Source organism: Mauremys mutica, chromosome 11, assembly GCF_020497125.1.
Source record: "Mauremys mutica isolate MM-2020 ecotype Southern chromosome 11, ASM2049712v1, whole genome shotgun sequence".
NCBI classification, from domain to species: Eukaryota; Metazoa; Chordata; order Testudines; family Geoemydidae; genus Mauremys; species Mauremys mutica.
Genome location: NC_059082.1, coordinates 50678787 through 50698948, shown reverse-complemented (window position 1 = coordinate 50698948; position 20162 = coordinate 50678787). Strand labels below are relative to the sequence as shown.

Here is a 20162-nt window from a genome sequence, read left to right as displayed (position 1 = left end):
GGCATCTGGCCAGCTCACTTTGATACTGTTATGCCGAAAGGTGCTAATGGCTGCCTGCCAGTGGGTGAGTATTGGGTCCAGAGACAATCACAGACGCTGTTAAAAGCAGTGGGTGCCACCCCCTCTTTCAAGTTTGGCAGAAGGAACAATCAAACCCTGTTATATAGCAAAGATAGCTGCAGACTTTGGTGGTAGCTACCCATAGCACTAAGCCTCATGGCAGGCCAGAGCTAACCCAGATAGACTAACTGGGGTTGCAGGCTGTGTGCATTGGACGCCGAAAGCCAGGAGAAGCAGTTGTGAGTGTGACCCTGAGAAGAAGCAGAGGGCTTCTTGGGCACAGGGCTCGCTGGAGGGGCAGACCTGGAGATTTCTGGACAAAGAAACTGCCTGCTGCTTTTTGTTTCTACTGTGTTCAGGGAAACAGGATGATGTGGACATTCTTTGTAAATAAACAAGATTCCATCAAGATTATACCTGCCTTGTGTCATCAATTTCTCACACTAACTGTAATAGAAACAACCCTGCAAGGCCCTCAATACTGGCTAACACTGTAGCCTAAAGGAACAACAATACTTTGCCATCAATAATGTGCAGAGAAATGAGTGGATTAGACAGAGGGGATAACCTTTCCTTAGTTCAGCTTTTCCTTTGCATTTGTAGTGCTGTGGTAGGCACTTGGGCAGAGCAGAGTGCATTCTGGGAGAGGTGTGGGTTTTTTTACCCAGAATGCTTTCTGTTGGCATGAGTCAGGGGTTGACCTTGCAACAGTGGCACTGGCAGCTTTGGGGAGGGTGTCTCCAGAGATGGCTGGAAAACATGATGTATGCTTTTTAACAGCCCAGCATAATAAACTGGAATAGTAAAGTGATCCCCATAATGGGCAGCTGCTCAGAAGGCATCTGGCATCACTGCAGGACATGTCCTGGGAGCAGTGTGTGAAAGGAGTGCTGGTCGGAGTTTAGTTTGCATGATGGCCCTGCAGTAGGTTCTAGCTAACCTAAGCAAGAAGAGCCCAATGTAAAACCCATTGGAGTCAATGGAAAGGCTGTCAGGGAGCAGACCTCTATAGCAGGGGTTCTCAAACTGTGGGTCAGGACCCCTGAGGGGGTCGTGAGGTTATTACATGGGGTGTCGTGAGCTGTCAGCCTCCACCTCAAACCCTGCTTTGCTTCCAGCATTTATAATGGTGTTAAATATATTAAAAAGTGTTTTTAATTTATTGGGGGTGGGGTTGCACTTAGAGGCTTGCTATGTGAAAGGGGTCACCAGTACAAAAGTTTGAGAACCACTGCTCTATAGCATCTGACATTCAGTACGGATTCCCCCCTGGAGGGTGTAGGTGTGTGGCCAAGTGGAAAAGGTTGGATTCTCTCTTCTAACACACCCACTGTGCGGCCACCCTGACCTCGCAAACCTCTGCCTCTGCAGCACGCTGCATGTCTCCCATGTGCGGGATGTTTATCTGTCCTGACCTTGGAGTGAAATATAATGGCTTGCAGGGCCCCTGATCCTGACAACAGCTTTAATGAGAATATTGTTGAAACAGGGTTTGTTGTTCCTAGGGAGAGCTGGGCTGCGGTTTGATTCCCAGCACAAATGGTTGCACTGTTTAAGAATTTTTCCTGCCTTAAAAGCAGCACCAGGTATTTAAAGATCCAGGCTGCTCCTGAGTGTCAGGGAGGGACTGTTCTGCTGAAGCCTTACTCTGAGAAGGTGACACCTTACGTTGCCCCTGCCGACTCACTCTTTCTGGCCAGTTCAAGACACAGCACTGACAGGCTCAGCGGGGCGTCACAGCCTGCTCTCCTTGCCAAGGGGAGGATGTCTGGGCAGGTTGGGAAGAAGGGTAACCCTGACCCTGAGAAGTGCTGCTTAGCACCCCGATAAGGCCTTAGCATCAGGCCCTGCAAAGAGAACCACCAGAAAGGGAATAATGGGCTGGAGACATTCCAGAGTATCTTTCAGGTAATCCCCAGTGGGGTAGCAGCTCCATGCCAGCAGTCCAGGTTAGGTCAGCGTTTCTCAAAGTGGGGTCCCCTGGGGCTTCCCAAGGATACACCAGTGGGTCCAGGGGCCCCACTGATCAACTTCTCCCCCTCCCTCCCAGCGCCTCCTTCATGCCGGGGAACAGCTATTCCCTGGCATGAAGGTTCTGGGCTGTTCCTGGAAGTGGCCAGTACGTCCTTGCAGCTGGGGGGGGGGGCAGGGGGTCTCTGGGAACTGCGGCCAATGGGAGTTGCGGAGGCGGTGCCTGCAGGCAAAGGCAGTGCAGGGAGAGACCCCCTGGCCCTCAGCCCGCTGCCAGCCGGGGTCCTGGCCGCCGGATCCGCTCAGCCTCCTGGCGGCCTGGGTGAACAGAACCCCAGGCCAGCAGGAGGCTGAGGGGGGGCCAGTAGCTGGGAGCCTGACTGGCCAAGGGGCTGGCAGCCAGAACCCCAACTGGCAGCGGCCTGAGCGGGGCCAGCAGCTGGGACCTCAGCCCGCTGCCAGCCGGGGTCCCAGCCACCGGCTCCGCTCAGCCTCCTGCCGGCCTGGGTGAACGGAACCTCAGGCCAGCGGACGGAACCCTGGGTGAACGGAACCCCAGGCCGGCGGACGGAACCCTGGGTGAATGGAACCTCAGGCCGGCAGACGGAACCCTGGGTGAACGGAACCCCAGGCCGGCGGACGGAACCCTGGGTGAATGGAACCTCAGGCCGGCGGACGGAACCCTGGGTGAACAGAACCTCAGGCCGGCGGACGGAACCCTGGGTGAACGGAACCCCAGACCGTTCACCCAGGCCAGCAGGAGGCTGAGCAGAGCCAGCTGGGACCCCAGCAGGCTGAGCAGGGCTGGTGGCTGGGACCCCGGCTGGCAGGAGCCAGCCCACTGCCGGCGCTGCTCAGCCCACTGCCGGCTCAGTGAACAGAACCCCAGATCGGCAGCAGGCTCAGCAGCAGCTGGGACCCACAGCCTGCCATTAAAAAGAAATCGGCTTGCGTCCCACCTTTGGCATGCGTGCCGTAGGTTGAGGACTCCTCTTTAGTGTCTACTGTGTATACTGTACATTATGGTAATTTTCACTATACGCGATTTTCCTCTTACGCGTTGACCTTAGGACCTATCCCCCACGCAAGATGTGACTCCACTGTAATGTAAAAAAAAATTTTGGCCACTGCTTTTTGGCGACCCCAAATCTTGGTGCCCTAGGTGGCTGCCTAGTTTGCCTAGTGGTACGCTGACCCTGACAGTATCCCCAGCCCAGGTGATGTGACAGCCAGTGGTGGATTTAGAGTTAGTGGGGCCCCCCCCAGCCCTGTGCTCAGCTTCATTTTTGGGGCTCCTCCTTGGGACCCAGCCAAGAAAAAGAACATTCTCTCTTATCTCCCCCTGCCTCCATTTTTCATTCTTTTTTTTCTTCATCCTCCTCCTGTAAGTAATAGCAAGTAAATGAAAATAAAGTGAGATACCTTGATTGTTCCTGTAGTCTAACTTATTTTTCCACAGACCGCTTGAAAATCACGGAGAGGCTTGACGGACCACTTAATGATCTTTCCAAATATTGTAAAAAAATGTTGGAGTGTGGGGTCTGGCCAGGAGCTAGGGCGAGGGAGAGGGCTCAGGGTTGGGGCAGGAGGTTGAGGTGTGGAGCACTTACCTGGGGCAGCTCCTGTTTGGTTCTCAGGATGGGGGTGGGGATGTGGGGGGTGCAGGAGTCAGGGCAGGGGGCTGGGGGCATGTGAGGGGGGGGTGCAAGAGTCAGGGCAGGGGATGGGGGGCGTGAGGGGGGATGCAGGAGTCAGGGCTGGGGGCTGGGTGTGTGTGAGGGGAGTGAGAGGGGGCACAGGGGGCTGGAGAGGTGTGGGGGGGATTCAGGAGTCAGGGCAGGGGGCTGGGGAGGTGTGAGCAGGTGCAGGGGGAAGGGGAGGTGTGAGAGGGTGCAGGGGTCAGGACAGGGGACTCAGGGTGTGTGAGGGAGATCCAGTGGGCTGGGGGAGTGGGGGGGAGTGCAGGAGTCAGGGCAGGGGGCTAGGGAGGTGTGAGGGGAGTGCAGGGGTCAGGACAGGGGCCTTGATGTGTGAGAGGGTGTGCAGGGGGCTGGGTGTGTGGGGGGGATGCAGGAGTCAGGGCAGGGGGCTCAGGGGTATGTGAGGGGGTGCAGGGGGCTGGGGGCATGTGATGGGGTGCAGGGGTCCGAGGGGGCTGGGGGCATGTGAGGGGCGTGCAGGGGTCAGAGTGGGCAGAGGGGTGTGGGCTGGAGTTGTGGGGGTGCTCATGCAGGGTGCTGGATGGGATATGCCCCAATTCCAGCCCCTTCCCCAAGTAGGGTGACCAGACAGCAAGTGTGAAAAATTGGGATGGGAGTGGGAGGTAATAGGAGCCTATATAAGAAAAAGACCCCAAAATCGGGACTGTCCCTATAAAATCGGGACATTTGGTCACCCTATCCCCAAGGCCTCACCCCTGCCTCTTCTCCTCCTCCTCCCTGGAGCGGAGCCGTGAGCGTGCTGCGGCTCCACTCCTCCTCCCACCTCCTGCCAGCAAGCAGCTGATCCAGAGGTTTTTGGTTTTTTTAAACAGGTGGCAAATAGAAAAAACATCTAAAGTGTTGAACATTGAAAAGATCAATATTGCTGTAAACAAAAGGGAAGGTTCGATCCTTTGGGCCCAGCAATAATGTGTGAATAAACGTGATCTGACATTATCATGCCAATACAGAAGAAACTCATGTTTCTAAAGAAAAAGTTCAGAAAGTGAACGTCACTATAATGTGGTTAACAGAGCACACTATTACGGACTAACAGTAATTTTGGCTATATAGTCAAACCTCTCAGTAACAACACCACTAGACTGTTTAACAGTGCATTATCATCATATAGACAGTAAGGGTCAGAACTGTAGATAAAATCAGCCATCCTATAAATAGTATAATATAACTTACACAGTTGCTAATGTATGCTCGGAAATGCTAGCATAGCACAAGTTTTGCCTTCCTCTTTCACTGTTCATTCTAAGAGAAAATGATTCTCTGCACCTTGAAGTCTTTAAGCCATGATTTGAGGACTTCAACGGCTCAGACACAGGTTTGATACAGAAGTGGGTGGGTGAGATTCTGTGGCCTGCATTGTGCAGGAGGTGAGACTAGATGATCATAATGGTCCCTTCTGATCTTAAAGTCTATGATTCTATGAAAATATTTCATATAAGAGTTTATTTTCAATTTCCCCCCAAATTTCCAGTTTTTCCATATATGGCCTCAGTGGGGAAAAGATTTTTTTCCCAAAGTTTTTTCTTCACTCCTCCCCCCGACTCTCACAGCTCTAGATGAGACAGTTGAAACCCTAACTCTGCCTGCCAAGGAGAGGACTTTGCCCTGGTGTCCATCACAGCACAAGGGGCAGAGGAGCAGCAAATCCGGCCCCTTGAAGCAGGGGAGAGTTTTGCGTCAGGGAGTGGCGGGTCAGCATTTCATGTTTCTTGGGGAGCAGAGAATTTTTTAATGCTGGACAAAATTGTTGGCCCTTCACCGACAACCACTGTCCCACCACTCTTCCAAGTGTATTTTTCAGGTGGCGCCTCCTGTCTAGACCCCTCCCGCCCCCGACTCTCCATAGAGCTGATGCTCACATTTGGTCTGGCTCCTATGGCTGAGTGGCAAGTTTTCTCCCATCTTCCTCCTCCTTTGAGCAGGGCCGTCTCTAGGCAGCAGCCAGGGGCAGCTCTAGGATTTGCGTCGCCCCAAGCAAGGCGGCACGCCGCAGGGGGGGGCGCTCTGGCGGTCGCCGGTCCCGCGGCTCCAGTGGACCTCCTGCAGACGTGCCTGCGGAGGGTCCGCTGGTCCCGCGGCTCCGGTGGACCTCCCGCAGGTAGGTCTGTGGATGCTCCACCGGCGCCGCGGAACCAGCGGACCCTCCGCAGGCATGCCTGCGGGAGGTCCACTGGAGCCGCCCGCCGCCCTCCCGCGGGACGCTGCCCCAAGCGCGCGCTTAGCGCGCTGGGGTCTAGAGCCGGCCCTGGCAGCAGCGCTCCAAGCATGTGCTTGGGGTGGCACTTTCCAAGGGGCGGCACTCCAGCTCCTTTTGTTTTTTTCGCTTGGGTCGCAAACAGCCGGGAGCCGGCCCTAAGTGGAGGTGCGCTGCGGTGGGGGGGGGGGCGCAGGGAGGGCTGCAGGAAGTAACCGGGGGGGGGGCAGAGGAACCGTTCCCCGCTCAGCTCACCTCCGCCTCCTCCCCCGAGCGCACCACTGCTCCTCTTCTCCCCCCTCCCTCCCAGGCTTGCCTGGGAGGGAGGTGTAGGAGGGGAAATGTGGTGCGCCCAGGGGAGGAGGCAGGGCCGGGGATTTGGGGAAGGGGTTGGAATAAGGCAGAGTTGGGATGGGGCTGCAGGGATGGGATGGGGGGGGCGCAGGAAAATTTTTTGCTTGGGGCTGCAAAAAACTTGGAGTCAGCCCTGCCTTTGAGACAAAGCCTGAGTCCACAAGTGGCTTGGGTGACCATCACCCTCCCTTAGGAGCTGAGGTTGTCAGAGCTCCTGAAAGGCACAGAGCCAGATGGGTCTTGTTCTCTCATGTCACAGGGTGTTAAGATGCCACCAAGCTAACGGTACTGCTATGCTCCTGTCCATTGCAAACATCTGCCCCACATTGCCATCTCCTTTCTATGTGCATTTCCTCTGGGGATTGGGTTGCCACTTTTGGTTGGGCATATTCCTGGAGGTTTCATCACATGGCATAACTTTTAATTAAAGATTAAGCTTTAATTCCTGGAGACTCCAGGATGATCCTGGAGGGTTGGCAACCGTAGGTGGGGAGTTTAGCCCACATGCAGCATGAGTTGCCTGGCTTGGCTCAGATACAGGCACAAATAAATCAAACCAGCCCAAGCTCAGGGCCCAGGGTCAGCATTAGACTCGCTGGGGCCCAGGGCAGAAAGCCAAAGCCTGAGCCCCCCTACCCTGGGCTGAAGCCCAAGCAACTTAGCTTTGTGGGGCCCCTCTGTGGCATGGGGCCCCAGAGAACTGCCCTGCTTGCTACTCCCTAACACTGGCCCTGTCAGGGCCCAGGCGAATGGCTCAGTGGAGCTTGGAGCCAAAGAGCTGCCTGGCTTCCTGATGCTCCCACCACTACCAGCATAGGCACTGACTCCGTGGATGCGTTGGGTCTGGAGCACCCATGAGGAAAAAATGCCAGCCCCCACTATCAGCTGCCCTCCTTCCCTCCCCCCCCTGCAGCACGGGTCCTGTGGATTAGCACCTCCCCCTCCCTCCCCAACCAGCTGTTTCATAGAATGCAAGAAGCTCGGGGGCAGGGGGGAGGAGAGAGGATGCGGGGTGCTCAGGGGAGGGGTTGGAACAGGGCAGGGCAGAGCCGGGGATCGAGCGCGCACACACACACACACACACACCCTGTCCCAGCACATTGGAAACTCGGGGCCTGTGATTACTAGGCCGCAGCCTGCTGCTCTCTCAGTCCATGACGGGGCGGTTTGGGTAGGGTTATCCTACATCCGGATTTTCCCCAACATGACCTGTTTTTTGGTTCTCCAATCTCCATTTGAGTGGATTTTTAAAACACAAACAAATGTCCGTGATTTTTCCTTGCTCGTCCTTTTTCTTTGCCTTCAGAGCTGGGTGGTCGGAGAGCAGTGGCTGCTGGCAGGGGGCCCAGCTCTGAAGCAGTGCAGAAGTAAAGGTGGCATGGTATGGTATTGCCATAGAAACTGTACCCCCCCGCCCAGCCCTCTTCAGCTCCCCCTCCATCCGGCAGTGTCCTCTTTGGGGGCCACAGTCAGCTTCACACTGAATCTGCAAAGTCAACATTTCTCTGCTAACGTTTTGCTGATGTCTGCGTCTGGGGTCTCTGTGGGCAGACGCAGCCTGGAGGCAGGGGGGGGTCGTTGAATCAGACCCTCCCCCAGCCACTCTGTCTACCTATGCCATGGCTTCCAAACATGAGGGTTCCCACCAGCTGCACATCAAGCCATGCAGGAGATGGTGTGCCATTGGATGGGTCTGGTTCCAAGGAGGGAGTGTGGATGTGTTACGCAGTTAGGGAGAGTTCTGATCCTCTCAGCACCATTGCACAGTGTCGGCAGTGTGTAACTCGCCCCATATTAACAGCTGTGGTGCGAGCGCACACACGCGTCCGGCCATGTCATCTCACATGTGGCCAGACCTGTCACTGTGGATCAAACCAGCTACTGTCAATTGTACCAGGAATTTGGAAAAAACACTTGTGTTGTGCAGTGATTCCAACCTCCTTCTCTGCTCCTTTCAGGCTCGCTCTAATTGGTCCACTTATCTCTGCTCCTCCCAGGCCACGCCCTGCCCTGCCAGTATTTCTGCAGCTACCCCAGTCTCTTGGGGAATTGCCCCTGTGCCTTCTTGCTCCCAGCCTATGGGTGTGATCAGGTAACTCCTCTCCCTGAGTGACTCCACCTGCTGTCCCCTCAAATGTAAACTACTTGTCACCTCCTTCCAGGCTATTTATAGCTCTGCCCCTCCCCAGTTATCCTCTCTGGTTGTCCCTCCCTCCATCCACATTGCTGACCTTGTATGCAGTGTAGTTGTAGCTGTGTTGGTCCCAGGATATTATAGAACTATGGCACATTATTATTGCCTATTATCTCTATTCCTGATTGTGTCAGTCTCTCACCCAGCCCTCGTCTCCTTGCCTGACCTCACCTTCCTGGGCTCACCTGCCAGGCCCCCGCGCCAGCAATGTTTAAGCCAGACTCCCTTCTGCCGTGCTTGCTGCCTACCAGGAATCTCACTGATATGTATAAAAAATTTCCTCTTTGTTGTTCTGTTTTCCTGACTTCCATCTCCCTGTCTGTCTTTACATTGGGGCAGTGATCACCTGTTCCTGTCTGGAAAGCACCTGGCACTTTGTGGGAGCTACCGCAACCAAAATGTAATCTTGCGGGGAAGGAGCATTCCACCCCCCCAGTGTACGTCACTGCACCGGGGCAGGCCAATGATGAATCATCTGGCCCAATGAGTGCAGGACTGGATCTTTCCTACAGACTCAGAGCCAGTATCCCTAGTATCGCACCACTGAAGCCAGTGGAATTACACAGCGATGAACAGGCACTGCACAGTTAAGTGAAACCTCATTTGAACTGATTTAACTTTGTGCCAGAGCCCCAGGGCAGACCTGAGACACCTGCAACGGGTGCAGGATGGAAAGCTACAGCTCCTAAGCAAATAGACAGAACCCTCCTGACTCCCTTGAGGAGCCTTCCTCAGCAAACACTTGTCACCTCTGGCCCAGAGGCAGGGGAATCTCACTGTGGTGATGACAGTTGCTAGTGCAAATAGGCCAGGCTGGTGGAACATGAACCTTGGAACATTTCTAAGCATCTGTGCAAATAATCATAATAATATTTTTTTTTAAAAATGGATTCTGTGCTATGGATTCCTTTTTGTAATGCCTTTCGCAAAAATAGGCTTAAAGTCCCCAGTGACTAAGGGACAAACAGGAAGGCTTTAAAAGTATGCGAGCAGACATACGTTATTATTGTTGTTTATGATTTGCATTGGTCTGGGACCCCATTGTGCTGGGTGCTATGCACACCCAGGACACACAGAAAGCTGAGCCCCTGGGTGGACACAGACAGATGGGGGAGATACAAGGAAACCAGGAGACAGCACGGTGGGCTATGGCCTTGTAGGCATAGCGGGGTAGTCACCCCGCTCCTTCCCTGAGGGGGTTAAAGCAGCCCTGGAGAGGACTGTGGCGGAAAAATGTTAGGCTGATTGGGGGAAGCAGCCACAGGTGAGGCCACGCCCCAATCAGGCCACAGCTGGCCCTATAAGAGGGCTGAGGGCTAGTGACTGAGACATAAACACTCTCTCTAGTTTCCTAGAGAGAGAAGGACCTGGCTGCCTGGGAAGCTGAGGAGGGTATCTAGGGTGGAGCTGTGCTGGGGAAGGGCAGAGGGCGCTGGGGAGCTCTGGCCTAGCAAAGCCCCAGGCTGCAGGCCAAGTTAAGGGCCCACAAAAGGATATTAGGGCTGCAGAGGGGCAGCCCAGATATAGGTGGAGGCAGCTGATCCGACCCCCCCTTGCTGATGATGAGGGGTTTACAGACTGCAGTCTGCCCCAGTGAACGGGGGCTAGATGGAACCTGGCAGTATCCACTGAGGCAAGGTGGGGATAGGGGGTTCCCCTGGGAGGGGAGACCCAGAGTGAGGGGGTACTGTAGTGGGCAGAACCCCTGGACAAAGGGCACCAGAGTCTGGGAGGGACACAGGGCCAGTGGCAGGTGAGATACTGGCCTGCAGAGGGTACTCTGGGCTGGAAAGAGCTAATTCCTGAGATGCCCAGCAGGAGGTGCCGTGCTGGTGAGTTGTTGCACTGCTACAGGCCTAAGCACACTAGCAGGCCAGCTGTTGAAAGTAACTATTCAATGGTTAAGATGGAGGCCCTTGCATAGTGCCTCCCCATGAGGAGCTCAGAACAGCTTACCAAACAGGCATGCTTTTCTGGGGAAACGTGAGGCACAGATGAATTAAGTGACTTGCTAAAGATCAGTTAGGGAGTCTGAGAAAGGAAGAGAACCCAGGAGTTCTGGTTTTCAGTCTGCTGCTTTACCCCTCATTTCTACCTTCCCCTATCTGTCAAGCCCTGGCAACATGTGATGCCATCACTGATCCCTAGAGCTGAGTAGGGCGGGTAGGAACATTATACCTTGGTGGTGTTGCTATCAGCAGCTGTGGCAAGGGAACCTACAATCCTTAACTCTATATGGGCCCCAAATCTGCTTGCACTGACTTCCCACAGCCAGGGCTCCCACTGGCTGGGAGCAGGATTGTGCCTGTGATGGGATCCCCGGGGTGCAGCCTGGGACTGTTGTACTCCCTTAACTCTCCAGCTTGGGCTGTCTCTCACAATGCTTTGCTAGTGACAAGTGGCAAATCCCTCCAGGCCCTGTTATCACTTAGCACAACTGCAGGTGGAGCCCACACCCAGCTAGATTGCATGAATGCTCCCAGCAGGGGTGGCTCTAGGCACCAGCAAAGCAAGCACCTCCTTGGGGCAGCCCATTTGCAGGGGCAGCATGGGAGCTGTAGTTCCCTGGCTATAGAGCCAGCCCTGGAGCAGGGAAAGAACTACATTTCCCAGCATTCTCTTGGCCACCACCCACTGGAAAGGAAGGAGGGGGACCTCATGCGGCAGCATGCTGTGAGTACTGTGGATGGTAGGGAGACCATTTTTTAACATTCGAAAAACAGGACACTCCAGGGGGAGGGAAGCCCCACCCTGCCACCATCCACTCCCTCCGACTGCCCCCCACAGAAACCCCAACCCATCCAACTCCCTCGCTCCCTGTCTCCTGATCACCCCCTCCTGGGACCCCTGCTCCTAACTGCCCCCCAGAATCCCACCCCCTATCTGAGCACTGCTGGTCCTTGTCCCCAACTGCCCCCTCTTGAGACCCCCCCCTAACTTCCCCCCAGGACCCCACCCCCTACCTGTCCCCTGACAAACCCCTGGGACTCCCATGCCTATCCAACTGCTGCCTGTCCCCTGACTGCCCCCCCCACCTCCGCCCCATCCAACCGCCCCTGCTCCCTGTCCCTTGACTGCCCCCCCGGAACCCCCACCCCTTCTCCAACCCCCGAGCCCCATTACCGTGCCACTCAGACCAGCATGTCCAGCTCCGTGCAGCTCCAGACACGCTGCTGCATACATGCTGCCGTGCTCCCCCACGGAGCCCACAGCCTCCCCCCACACACACACCCAGCACCTGCCTTCCAGATTGGAACACCTCAAAATTCAGGAGTGCTCAAGCTCAGTTTGGGCAGCTGTTACTTCATTTCTCCCAAATCAAATATACTGATCAATTGTAACTTGCTGTAGAAAAAGTAGGATAAAATTGAGCAAGAAATGCTCCCCAGTGGTTATTAGGACTGGAATTGCTATTTTCAACAGCTATTGCCTTTTTTTTTTGTTTGTTTGTTTAAAAGGAAGACAGTGATATTGCATTGGCAAATTCCCCATAGAAAGAAAGAGTGGAACAAAAAAATAAAAAAGGCACCTCAACTTTTCCTCATTTATGGAGGACAGTCTTATAATATGCATCCAGATATCCTCCAATCACACAAGCTGAAAATTGTTCCACTTTACTGCAGTTCTGTAACCATATGGGAACCAATCCTGTCTGTGTTCTGCGCACATCCAAAATTCCTGCTGAATGACCCGCCCTGCGAGTGAGTTACCAGTGACCCAGGGCTGGGGCAGAAGGAGGGTGCAGGTGTGTGTGTGGGGGAGAGCCCAGGACTGGGGTGGCAGGAGGTGTGTGTGGGGGCCACTGGTGGGGGGGAAGGAGGGAGCCCAGGGCTGGGGCGGCAGTGGGGGAGGGGGAGGGCACTGGTGCGGGGGGGGGGAAGGGAGAAGCCCAGCGCTGGGGCAGCAGGGTGTGTGTGTGGGGGGGGGGAGAGCCCAGGGCTGGGGCAGCAGGGGGTATGGGGAGGAGCCCAGGGCTGAGATGGGGGGCAGCCAAAATTTTTTTTGCTTGGGGTGGCAAAAAACCTAGAGCCGGCCCTGGCTTCCAGAGCCACTCATTAATCATAAGTGATAGGCAAAAAGTCAGAGTAGTTACCAAAAGAAAATAAAAATTAAGCATGCAGTCTAAACTCTCAACCCTATTAGACTGGACAACATCTATTAAGCAGTTTTTCTCACTCCACTGGATATTGCAGTCCTTAATATACAGGTTTGTCCCTTAAACCTGGGCCCATCTTTTCTGTTGGAGTCTTCAGTCTTCTTCTGAGTGTCTTTGTTGCTTGCAGCATAGGTGGGGGCAGGAGAAAGGCGAAGCATGGGCCCCCTGTGTTCTGTTTTATACCTTCAGTCCATGTGCTTGGAGAACATAAGTCCAGGCATGTCTGGTGGGCATTGCTGAGCCCTCAGTCATGGTTGAGCAATTCCCCTGGTGTGGCCTTATGAAGGTGAGTCATTGAATTGTAGCTCCCTTACTGGACAATGGCTAGTGATGTCTGCTGTTCAGCACCCACCCGGGTGTTGATTACCTCCCTTGTCATTGTCTCTGGAGAGCTAGTATCTGGGTGCCTCCCAAACCCACAGAATATTTTAATGACAACCATGTGACCCAATTCTCATAACTTCATACACATTAATGGTACACATATTTAGATTGAAAAATGACTTTCAGCAGATCATAACCTTTCTCCTGATACCTCACATGGCCTGCTTTATATGCAATATCACAATTATATATAAATGAGGAATATGGGGGTTACAAGATGCTCCCCCAAGGTACAGTATGTCACAGTGCCCTTAGGCAGGAAAATCAGCAGAGATGTTTTTAACTCTGTTGTGTTAAGGCCTGCCCCTGGGGCAGGGGCGGCTCTAGGAATTTTGCCGCACCAAGCATGGCAGGCAGGCTGCCTTCCGCGGCTTGCCTGCGGACGGTCCGCTGGTCCCGCGGCTTCGGCGGATCTCCCGCAGGCACGACCAGCAGACCCTCCGCAAGCAAGCTGCCGAGGGCAGCCTGCCTGCTGCCCTCGCGGTGCCGGCAGAGCGCCCCCCGCAGCTTGCCGCCCCAAGCACGCACTTGGCGTGCTGGGGCCTGGAGCCGCCCCTGCCCTGGGGGAGCAGAGTGCCTCCTGGGACATGCCAAATGTGTTCAGCTTCCACTACAGTGCAGAGCGGGGCATGGCCTGGGAGGAGCAGAGATGTAGAATACACAGGATCAGGGCCGCAGACTAACTCTTTGCTGTTCCACTCTCACTTTGCCAGCTCTGTTATATCATTGATCCAGCCTGACGTCTCCTTGGTGCACTTTTGGTGGGGATGGTTTGTAATCCCCAGCAGCCTCTGGCCTGTTCCTGGGCTTCTTCTTAGCATCTGGCTCAAGAGAACATACTGAGCTCTCACTGAGCCATGCTCCTAAAGTGATGGTATTTCATATGCCCTGGTGCCAACTTCTCATTCTCCTTTATTGATCCCTTTGCATTATGGACTAGCCTGGGACCTCCAAAGGCTGCCCTGAACAAAGCTTGCTCCCCCCACACCCTCAATCGGGATTGAGTGCTGGATGTGACACGGTAAGCACCTACCTTTTGTCCTTTGCAGCAGTTGGCAATGTACCATCTAAACACACACACAGCAACGGGTACCGTCCACTTTAGTCATCAGCATGGGGCCGTTTCTTCCCCATTCTTGTGGTGTGTTGGGGAGGCGCCTCTGGGTGTCCGGGCATCAGATTAAGCCAACAATTCCTAACAAGATGGATAAAAACTCACCACCTCACTCCCCAAAAAACAAACGGAGTCAGCCCGCTCGCACCTTCTCCCTGTTGCAAAGGCTTGATGGAGCATGCTCTGTAGGGAGTTTTGTCCAACCTCACCCTGCCTCCAGCCCCTACCCAGATGCCCCAATTTGTCCATAGCTATGTAGTTACCTGGCCCCTTTGCTGTAGGATCTGGGCACCTCACACTCATCAGTGGATTTTAGCCGGGTGACACCTGGGAGGGTGATAGGGCAGTGGGGCACAGATAGACCAACACTCAGATCCTTAGCATTATTTAGGCACCTAACTCCCACTGATTTTAATGCCCAGATACCTTTGAGGCTCTGGGCCTAGGAGCCTTGCCCCAAGTCACCCAGCATGTCTATGGGTATGGCACAGCAGGGAGCTGAACCCAGCTCTCCCAGCCAGGTCAATGTCTTATGCACTAGAGCATTGGTTCCCAAACTGGGGGCATGAAGAAATTCCAAGGGGGGAATGAGGCTGCCCGGCCCTTGAGCTCCCAGCAGGGGAGGCTAGCCCCCAGTCCCTCCCCTGCTGTCCCCACTCCCCTGTAGTTATGCTGCCGTGCAGGCAGCACGGCTTGCACCTGCCCTCTCTCAGGCTTTCCAATAAGCCAGGCCTGCCACTCTGAGCGGCCTGGTAAGGGGTGGGGAGCGGGGCATGTGGGGGTTGGATAAGGGGCAGGAGGTCCCGGGGGACAGTCAGGGGACAGGGAACAGTTGGATGGGGCAGAGGTTCAGGGGGCAGTCAGGAGACAGGGAGCAGGGGAGTTGGATGGGAGTGAGGTCCTGGGGGGTGCAAGGGGTCCTGGGAGGGGGCGGTCAGGGGACAAGGTTGGATAGGGAGTGGGGTTCCGGGGGGTGGTTAGGGGCGTGGGATCCCGGGAGGGGGCGGTCAGGGGACAAGGGTCAGGGGAGGTTGGATGTGTTGGGGGTTCTGAGGGGGGCAGTCAGGCAGTGGGAAGTGGGAGGGGGCGGATGGGGGCGGGGGCCAGGATGTTTGGGGAGGTGCAGCCTTCCCTAGCTGGCCCTCCATATTGTTTCACAACCCTGATGTGGCCCTCAGGCAAAAAGTTTGCCCAACTCTGTAATAGACCAACAGACAATAAATTATACATATTCTATATACATAATAACTATTAATAAAATTGTCCAATTACAGGCCTATATTAAACTACAATAAAGTATTAACAATCTTCTCGTTTTTTATTATGAATATAAGTAGACAAGAATAAATGTATAACATAAAGTACAATAATAATAAAAATACAACTATAAATAAAAGTATATAACTGCAATGTTTTCAAATTTCATACCACAAAATGTGAATATTTTTTATTTTTTTGCCTTTCGACGTGCAGGAGTGCTGTTTCAGTCGGTGAGGAGGCTGAAGAACAATGTAGAAAGCAATGGAACTTTTTTAAACTTCCTAACTCGCTTGCGAGAGTGTTCGAGACTGTTCTACCACCACTCACCGCGCAAGGCTGGCTACTTGCCGGACTGGTGGTGGGGTATATATAGAGCAGCACGCATCCCTACGTAATAGCAGTAGTAAATAAACATTCATGATAACTCAAATTAACTTGTGTCCGTTATTATTCACAAATCAGGAAAATTATTTTTATAGATTTTTTTATTAGTATATTATGGCCGTGATTAAGAAAAGGAAGTATGATGAAGACTACATTAAGTATGGTTTCACCATCATGGAAAAAAACGGGATTGATCATCCTCAATGTGTAGTATGCCACACAGTTCTCACCCATGATGCCATGAGACCTAGTCGTCTTGAGCGACACTTATCAAAGAACCACAGCGCTTTGAAAAAAAAAGAAGAGTTTTATGCTGCTAAACTTCAAAATTGAAAACTCATGAAGCTGGACATTACTGGAGCTTTTCATCAAGCATCAGCCAAAGTGGTAGAAGCATCTTATGAACTGTCATTGCTCAGCACTAAAACCAAGAAAGTGCACATAACAGGAGAAACTCTTTGTGAAGCCTTGCTTGTTGAAAGCAGCTGATATTGTGCTTGGTGCCAAAAGCAAGACAAAAATATTGGAAATTTTGCTTTCTGACAGTTCCGTAAAATGTCACATCGATGACATGGTGAAAGATCTACACCTTCAAGTTGTGGAGGCAGTGAAAGCTTCTCCTTTTTTCACAATTCAATGTGACGCTACCACTGATGTAGCACAATGCTGTCAGTTGCTCGTCTACGTTTGATTCATTAACGATGGAGCTGTGAAAGAAGAACTACTTTTTTCGAAGGAATTGACAACCACATCAAAGGCTTCTGATGTTATGAAAATGGTTTCCGACTTTTTTGAAGAAAATGGACTTTCATGGGAAAAACTGGTTGGTGTATGCTCCACTGTGCTCCAGTGATGCTTGGCTGTCGCTCTGGATTTGTGACACTGGTGAAAGAAAAAAATCCATCCGTAACCACGACTCACTGTGTCATATACAGACAAGCATTGGCTGCTAAAACCCTTCCAGATGACCTACGTGACTTGTGGATTTGGCCATCAATTTTGTGAAGAACAGCGCTTTAAATATGAGACTTTTTGCAGCTCTTTGCACGGATTTGGAAGCGAATCAAAATTCTTTTGTTTCACACGGAGGTACGATGGCTTTCCAAAGGGAACATGCTTTCGAGATTATTTCAATTGAAAAACAAAGTGGAAATTTTCCTCAAGCAACAGAAAAAAGAAGTGTTATATCGTGCATTTATGGACCACACGTTTCAACTTTTACTGGCATACCTCGTGCACATTGCTGAATCTTTGAACAATCTCAGTTTGAAGCTGCAAGGAAACAACGCTGTAAACATTATAGCGCACCACGATGCCATCAAAGTGTTTATGGAAAAAATCAAGCTTTGGAAACACCGAACGCAAGCTCAGACGCCTAACTTTTCATCTTTTCCAACATTTTAATCACTTGCTGAAAATGAAGGTTTCCAAGAACTTTGTAAAGAGGATGCAAAGAACAAAATTGTGTTTCATCTGGACTGCCTTGCTGACAAATTCATCCGCTATTTTCCAGAGAACTTTTTTAGCAACCTTGTTCATAAATTAGCATGTAATCCGTTCAACATTGATGTCTATTCGTTGCCAGAAGTATTGCAAGAACAAGCACTCAAAATGAAATATGCAAAATATTCAAGTGCGAAAGATATTTTAGAAAACTTAAGCCTGGAGGAATTTTGGATAAAATATTTCCCAATTTACTTGAAATTTGGATAAGAAGCACTACATATTATTCTTCTGTTTTCGTCGATGTACCTCTGTGAAAAAAAGCTTTTTCAAGTTTAGTCATAATAAAAACGAAACAAAGGAATTGACTGGATGTTGAAAACCATTTGCATTGCACACTTTCATCTTTCAAACCTAGGATTTCCCACTCATGAAGTAAATGCAGCAGCATCCTTCACATTAAATTTGTTTTGTTTATGCTAGTTCTCATTTTAAATTACATTTTTATTAAATTTTTGTGCCAAGAAAAACTATTTGTGTTTATTTTTAATTTTAAATAAAAAATGTATACCAAGTTTTTGTGTTTATTTTTAATTTTAAATTACAAATTGAATTTGTTAAAAGGGTGGTTGGATGATGGTAGAGAGGTGGGGGGCATGAGGGTTTCTCAAAAATTAAAAAGGGGGCGTGATACTGAAAAGTTTGGGAACCAGTGCACTAGAGCGTCCTGCCTACCCGGTCTGGGGAGCATTAGTAAGAGTAGCTCAGTTAGAAGGACACTGAATGAATGTTCAATACAGAGACCTTGATCCTCCCCAGCAGTACACGCTGTCTTACAGCGCCTCACTGCCCTTGCTGGCATCAGACACTGCTCCAGAGCTCATCCCTCCACCCCGAGCCTGTTGAGTGAATCCGAGAGTCTTTCACCCAGCTCTCGACCTTCCTGGCCATGAGCTGCACGTGAGCCCGAGGGGCAGGAGCGACGGGGCCGGAGGACTCCAGAGGTTGCATGTCGTCCCAGCTGCATGCTCCGTCAGGCGAAGGCAAACCCCTGCAGCTCCTCATTCTGCGCTTCAGAACACAAGATCTCATATCAAATAAAGGCAGGAATACGCACATACTCGTGCGTTGCCAGTGATGCTGGACTTTGGTTAGCTGAGAAAGGGCTTGGCTTCCCCTTTGTCCTACCCAGACCAACAGGGGCATGTGGGGCACCTCCTTCTATATTACAACCTCCCATTCCCATAAGCAGTGGCTTAGGCAATGGGAGTTAGGCAAATAACTGCTTTGAGGATCTGGGTCAGCAATTTGAGATGAGAGCTCGTCCGAATCCTGATCTTTGGCAGCCCCCTCCCATCATTGCAATTGGTCTCTGCTTCTCTGTGTACCCATGTACCCTGCCCTACAGGGCAGCTCTGGGCTGTGCTGCCTGCCTTAATTGCAGCCAGAAAGGGTGGTGGCTGCAATGCTGCACATGCCAGTCACTCGCAGGCATCCAAGGGCACAGGGAAATGAGCCTTCCCCTGCAGAGAGGTGTCAGTGCTGTAGTGCTCCCAGAGTCCCAGCCCTCACTGGCTAGAGAAGCAGGAATCCCCAAGGTCACCCTGGAACCTGGATGTCTTGTGAGGCAAAGGCAGGCCACACCTGATGAAAAGTCCAATGACTAAGCATCTTCTTTTCAAGTCTGAACTGGAAACTGCCTTTAAACTGGGTCTGACCTGAGGCACAAGAAATACTGGATGGCATGTGGGGGCCTTGTATTCCTCTGGATAGCCTTTTCCAGCAGTGGGACCAGGGGAGACATCATCTAGTGGTTAGAACAAGAGCGTGGGAGCTTAGGAGACCTGGTTCCCAGCTCTGCCACTGATTCATTGTGTGACCTTGGGAAACTTGCTGTACCTCAGTTTCCCCATAGTTAAAATAAGGATGATAATATTCAGCCCACCTTCAAGATCCTCAAACGACAGGAGGTTGGGGGTTGGACTAGATGACCTCCTGAGGTCCCTTCCAACCCTGAGATTCTATGATTCTATGACAGGGAAGTGCAGAATATTATGGCTACTAATTTCTGCCCCCTTTCAGTAATTTGGGGCTCAGAAAGTCATTACTGATTCTGCAGGTTGTTATTCCAGCCCGGACTGAATTCCACTGGGGATTTTTTGTCTTCCTAGGGACAGCAGGAAACAAGCCAGCAGCAGGATTCTGCTGTGTAAACACAGAATGGTAAAGTCCTTCTTTTGATTATTTAACTCAGATTGGAGCTGGAAGGAATCTGGTGTTTACCATGCACTTTTCCATAGCTCCCAACCTGCCTCGGGCCAAATGCACCACACTGACCTTTGCAATGTGTGACGAAGATCCTGGACTGGGGACCTGTTGTCAACAGCAGAGAGGGGCAGACACATGAAATGACATTTCCTTACAGTGTACAGAGCGGCTTAGGACATCATATTTCAGAGCCAGCATTTTGGTGATTAACATTTGAAAGAGGGAATTGCTACTTCAAGGTAGACCAGTGGTCCATCCTGTTCAGTCTCTGAGAATGGCCCATACAGCTACTTCAAAGGAAGGTGAAAGAAACTCCACAGTGGACAGTTATGGAAGAAACTCCCATAAGATAATTTTCTTTCTCAGCCGCATCAGTTAGAGGTTGTCTTGGGCCTGGTCTACACTTAAAATTTAGGTTGCCATAGCTACGTGACTCAGGGGTGTGAAAAATCCACACACACCCCTTGAGCCACCTAGCCCGGCTGACCTCACACACAGAGCCGACACAGCTAAGTTGACGGAAGAATGCTTCTGCTGAACTAGCGACCATTGCTGGGGGAGGTGGGATTCCTACAGTGATGGGAAAACCCCTTCCATCACTGTGGGCTGCATCTATACTAGAGGATTACGCTAGCATATCTATGGTGCCATAGCTATGC

General features: G+C 52.0%; 1 long non-coding RNA gene across 1 annotated transcript; it reads left to right on the top strand.

Annotated features, from left to right (window-relative positions):
- Nucleotides 1-12193: 12193 nt before the first annotated feature.
- Nucleotides 12194-15909, top strand: LOC123344370. The gene is made up of 3 exons (XR_006572532.1): nucleotides 12194-12239; nucleotides 13975-14055; nucleotides 15622-15909. It is a non-coding gene; the product is annotated as an uncharacterized LOC123344370 (long non-coding RNA).
- The last annotated feature ends 4253 nt before the right edge of the window (nucleotides 15910-20162 follow it).